Raw genomic sequence first — 6,123 nt, 5'->3', positions numbered from 1 at the left:
TAGTTTGTTAATTTACATTAATGGTAAGAAACATTCAAGTTTGGCTCTTGTATAAAAATGTTAACATTTCCAAAAAACAAAGCATAAGGGGAATATGCCTAGGCAGTTACAGGGCCTCCCAGGAGATTCTGAAGCTTGTTTTGGTCTCCTGAAAACTGGAATCAGACCAAAGTCCCATAGTCAGTCCTCCTTTTCATTTTTCCTTATTTTGTTGAGAATTGTCCTGATTACCAGACTAATCAAGTCCAGTCACATTGTATCTAAAATGTTTTTCTGCACAGTAACTTCTCCCATGAGCAGAATGAAACAAAGGTGAGTCAGGAGCATAAGTCCAACACAGCTTTCCGTTCACTGTCAGGACAGAATTCAAGATTCTCACAGCCAGAACATCCTCCTTCTGGGGAACATTTCCTGCAAATCGTTCCACCTGGCTCCTTCTGTGTCCTGCAGAAAGACACAGACGTACCTTCTTCTCCATATTAATACAGGGTCAGGGCCCTGCCACATTCCAGTAATCAGATCCTTCCATTTCACTGGGGCATAATTATCTTTGGTATTAGAATGCCACAATCGATCAGCCACAGAACGGCCTTGTGGGTCCACATGCAAAAAATTTAAAATAAAGAGAGCATGATTAATATAATTCTGTGGTGTTTGCAGGTATAACTCGCCCCCACCTTTTTATTTTGCAATTGGTTCTTAAGAGATCCATGGGCTCGCTCCATAGTAAAAGGCTGTCAAACAATCAGAACCATTTGAAAGCTTACAAATACAGTTTGTTAGTTTACATTGAAGTCAAGAAACATTAAAGTTTGAATCTTGTTAACATTTCCAAACAACAAAACAAAAGGAGAAATTACATAGGCCCGTTACAGGGCCTCCCAACAGTTTTTGAAGCAAGCTTGTTTTGGTCTGCTGAAAACCAGAGTCAGACCAAAGTTTCAGTTAGTCCTCTTTTTTATTTTTCCTGATTTTGTTGAGAATTCTCCTTATTAACAGAACAATCAAGTCCTAAGTCCAATGCAGCTTTTCAGTCTCAGTCAGGGCAGAATTTACAATTGTCTACAGCTGGAACATCCTCCTTCTGGGGAAGAACTTCTGGAATCCACCTGGCTCCTTCTGCATCCTGTGGAAAAACACAAACATGCCCTCTTCCCTATATTAATACGGGGTCAGGGCCCTGCCATTTTCCAGTAATCAGATCTTTCCATTTTACTTGGGCATAATTATCTTTGGTATTAGGATGCCACAATCGATCCACCGCAGAATGGCCTTGTATATCCACATTCAAAAAATTTAAAATAAAGAGAGCATGATTAATATAATTCTGTGGTGTTTGGGGATATAACTCGCCCCACCTTTTTATTTTGCAATTGGTTCTTAAGAGATCCATGGGCTTGGGCCACAATTCCTTGGCCTTGAGGATTATATGGAATGCCCTTTTATGACTTATATTCATTTGCACACAAAAGTGCTGAAAAGCATGACTCACATATGCCGAGCCATTTTCAGTCTTTATAATGGAAGGAATACCAATTATAGCAAAACATTTTAAGCAATGACTTTTAACATGTTTGGTGGCTTCTCCTGTTAAGGGAGTTGCCATGATAAATCCTGAAAAAGTATCAGTTGTTACATGAACATATTTTAGTTTCCCAAATCCTGGGACATGAGTTACTTCCATTTGCCATAAATGATTGGGGTCAAGCCTCTAGGATTGACACCATATTGAGGTACATTAAAATGTTCAGGAAAAGAAGAACATAATTTTAAAATTTGTCTAGCAGCTTCTCTGGTAATATTAAATTACTTTTTTAAGTTCTGACTATTTGATGATGTAAGGCATGAGATTGTTGAGCCAGTTCTTCTTGAGTTAATCTTACCAAACATGTGGCTTGATCTGCTAAATTATTCCCTAAAGTCAGAGATCCAGGAAGCCCTGAATGAGCTCTAATATGCCCTACATAACAAGGCTGCACATGGCTCTGGATACTTTGTTGTATCTCTAAATAGATCTTGTATTTGTTTATTAGCCATATCAACATATGTTACAGTCTCTAGGACTTGCAAAGCCTTAGCAATATAATGGCTATCAGTGCATAAGTTAAAAGAAGTAAAAGTCATATTTTTAAAGATTGCAGCTATAGATCATAATTCTACAGCTTGAGCTGAGGCTGGCAATGCTTGAAAACAAAAGTTTGTCCCCACATTACATATACAGCTTTTCCAGTTGAAGATCCATCTGTGAATTCTGTTGGAACTTGAGGTAATGGCTTTTGCTTAATTATTTTAGGAAATATAGGAGCATGCTCATTGACAAACTACAGTAATTTATCTTTTGGATAATGATTGTCAATACGTCCCAAATAATGAGCAAAAGTTATGTCCCAACAATCTGCATTTTTGAAATAACCAATCTACTTACTGTTTGGCAAGAAAAACTTCAATTGAGGGCTCTCTACCAAAATACTTGTGAGATTTTTTGAGAGCCATTTGAACTAAACTAGCCACCACTTCATAATTTGGTGTCAGATCTCGCAGAAGAGAAATAGGCAAATGCAACCATAATAATGGTCCTTCTTGCCACAATACAGCAGTTGGAGTATGAACAGTAGCCAGAATATATGCGCCCCATTCTTTTGAATAATCTATATATTGAATATGCTGCTTTTCAATAGCTAATTATATCTTTTGCCAAGCATCACGAGCTTCTTTGGTAAGTTCCCTTTTTGACAAAGGACCAGCCTCTCCTTTTAAAATGTCAAAAAGTGTTTTCAGCTCTCCTGTAGTTAATTTCAAATGGGGTCTAAGCCAATTAATATCATCTAACAACTTTTGTAAATCTTTTAAAGTTTTTAGGTTGTCTTTCCTTAATTGAATTTTCTGAGGCATAATAGTCTGAGGGTATAATTTATGTCCCAAATACAAATAAGGTGGCTCTGTCTGCACTTTTTCTGATGCAACTACTAAACATTGATCCTTTAAAGCTTGTTGTAAATGTGCAAAAGCACTTAATAAAATCCCTTCATTCTTGTGAGCCAATAAAATATCATCCATGTAATTAATACTGTACACAGAAGAATATGCTTGTCTAGTTTTAAAAACAGCTTGAGCCACAAATTTTTGACATAAGGTTGGACTGTTTGCCATACCGTGAGATAATAAAGCCAATGATACTTCCTCATAGGTTCTTTAAAATTTATTGATAGCACACTAAAAGCAAATCTTCCACAGTCTTGAGGAGCAACAGGAATAGTATAAAAGCAATCTTTTAAATCGAGTATAATTTAAAAAGTATCTTTGGGTATAGCAGAAGGGGTAGGTAGTCCAAGGTGTAAGGCTCCCTTAACTCCATGGTCTCATTTACCTTTCTGAGATCTTGTAAAATCTCCATTTCCCTGCTTTCCTTTTTATAACAAAAATAGGGGAGTTCCAAGGTGAGTTTGATGGAGCAATATGGCCACTATCAAGCTGTTCCTGTACTAACTGCTCGGCAGCTTTAATTTTCTCAAGGGAAAGAGGCCACTGATTCACCCACACAGGAATATCAGATTTCTACATAATTGGATTTGCATAGGGTACCAGTCATTCAGTGACCTCCCCTAAATATAACCCAAACCCTTTTTTTAAATTTCTTGGGGTAGGCATTAATGGCTGAGCTATGCCTTGTCCAAATTTTCCTAATTCTGAATTTGGTAAATATCTTTGATTAAGCATCTGATTGGTAACTGCATTACTAGGACTGTAAAGATACACTCCCATGTTACTCATCCCATCTCTACCTCACAGATTCACAGGAAGGCCAGGAACAATATATGGTTTAAAAGTTTCCTCATGTTCTTCCTCATCCTTCCAAGTTAACTCATCACTACTTTGTTCAGGACATTGGCTTTGTCCTATTCCTCGTAATTGTGTTATAGAGGATTATTTAGGCCAATGCACAGGCCACTGATCAGCAGTTAAGACAGAGACATCAGCTCCTGTATCCAATAACCCTGTAAATTTTCTTCCATTAATTTGTAACACTAGTTCAGGTCGATTGGGGCCAATAGCTTGTATTCAATAAGTATCAGAGGATCCAAAACCTGCATCTCCTCTCTTATCCTTCTTACTTGCATTTTTTTTTTGTCTGAACTTGGGGGAGCAATATTAATTGAGCTAATCTTTGACCTTGATTTATTACAGAAATTCCATTTGGAGAGTGTATCATAATTTTAATCTCCCCTTCTAAATCAGCATTAATTACCCCAGGAGCTACTAAAATTCCCTGCATGGTAGTACTGTTTCTTCCTAGTAATAATCCTACAGTCCCCTTAGGTAATGGACCATAAACTCCTGTAGGTAGGGCCTGCATCCCCATTTCAGGAGTTAATACTGTGTAGGTGGAGGAACTGAGGTCCAGTCCTGCGCCACCTGTGGTTGCTCTACGGAGATCCTGAATGGATTTCCTTGCTGAGGGATGAAGTCCTGTAGCACCCCATAATATTGTTGCGGGGCCTGGGGCTGGCCCCTCTTCCTGTTTCCCTGCATTAAAGGATTTCCTGCAGCATCTCTTATAGACCTACATTCAGTAGCCCAATGCTTTCCTCCTTTACATCTTGGGCACAGACCAGGTTTGTTTTTGATTCCCTTCTTTCTTACTAGCATTATTAGGACCATTTTTTCTTTGATGCCCCACTTGCCCACAGCCAGAACAACTTCCGGATATTCCATTCTTTGGGCCTTTCTTTTGCTGAAATAATGCCCTTTTAACAGTGGAATTCCCTTGTAGGTTGGGGGCCATACTCCTTGAGTATAAGACGGCCCAGTGTCAGAACATAACCTAATATAATCAGACATATCTCCTTTTTTCCTAAAGGGTCTCAAAGCTGCTTGGCAGGCACAGTTAGCATTTTCATAAACCAATTGGATTACTAATAATAATCCAGAATTTTCATCGCCTGTAAGTCTACTTGCTGCTTGCATTAATCTTGCCGCAAAATCTTGAAATAACTCACCAGGTCCCTGACAGATTTTAGACAAATCCTCCACCTGTCTACCTGTTTGTGGAAGTTTACCCCAGGCCTTGCAGGCAGCAGCTTTCACTTGAACATAAACTGCCACATCAAAATCCAGTTGCTGTCCTGTTTCCCTGCAGATCCCTTCCCCAGCAAACATGTCATAAGTTATAGGAACTCCTTGAGCTTGATTGAGTTCAGCTGTAACTTGACAGTGCTCTGACTTCCGTAAAAAACATGCTCTTGCTAACTGCTTCCACTCCCCTGGGCAGAAGGCCTCGATAGACAAGGATTCTAACAGAGCTTGAGTGAAAGGTGCTGAAGGACCATATTGAGAGCATACAATTTTTAATTCTTTTAATTTTTTAAAAGAAAAAGGAGCATGGACTCTTACCCTATTACCCTGTCAGGTTGTTCTGTAATTGGAAAGCCATAAAACTCAGTTATGGCTCCTTTCTGCATAGCTTGTTGTAAAGAAGCTTGTAAGGAGGATACAGTTGCTCACCCAGTGGACAAAGGAAAAGGCCCCTCCTATGTCGAGCTATAGCAACCGTAGCTGTCTCAGGAGGAGGGTCCAAGCCTGAAATCAATGAGGGAGTTGGAGTGGGGTACTGAGCCTCATTTTCCCTAATCGTTAATTCTCCAATTTTTCTGTTTATTTCCTCGATGCCCCATTTCAACTTCCTAATTTCTTTTTGCCAAGGCTCAAGTTTTTTAACACTCATAGCCTGAATCAGAGGACATCTCTCAGAACCCTCCAGCTCTGCAATCTCATCAGGATTTAAGTCATCCCCAGAGTCTTCTCCTAACAAAGAATCATCAACATCAGAAGAGACATAGAACTCTCCAGGAGGAGATGATGGTTTAATCTTATTTTGTCTCGAAGCCCCCTGTTTGTCTTTCCTCCTTCTCTCTGACCCTGAAAGTTTCACTTTCTCTGTCTCTAGTTAAAGACCATACAAAAACCATGACACTACTGCCTTGTCCCGTTTTTACTCTCAGTTTTACTCACTGTGCCCCTTCATGATCCGAGCTAATCAACACCACGGTGTCTTTCGCTGCTTCCCCGTGTCCCAGGTCCCCGGTTTGGGCACCAAACTGCCAGAGCCCACAGTACCTGAGTGGT

This window comes from Meriones unguiculatus, chromosome 19, assembly GCF_030254825.1.
Source record: "Meriones unguiculatus strain TT.TT164.6M chromosome 19, Bangor_MerUng_6.1, whole genome shotgun sequence".
NCBI classification, from domain to species: domain Eukaryota; kingdom Metazoa; phylum Chordata; class Mammalia; order Rodentia; family Muridae; genus Meriones; species Meriones unguiculatus.
The sequence above is the reverse complement of the archived record's forward strand: the minus strand, read 5'-3'. Positions refer to the sequence as shown.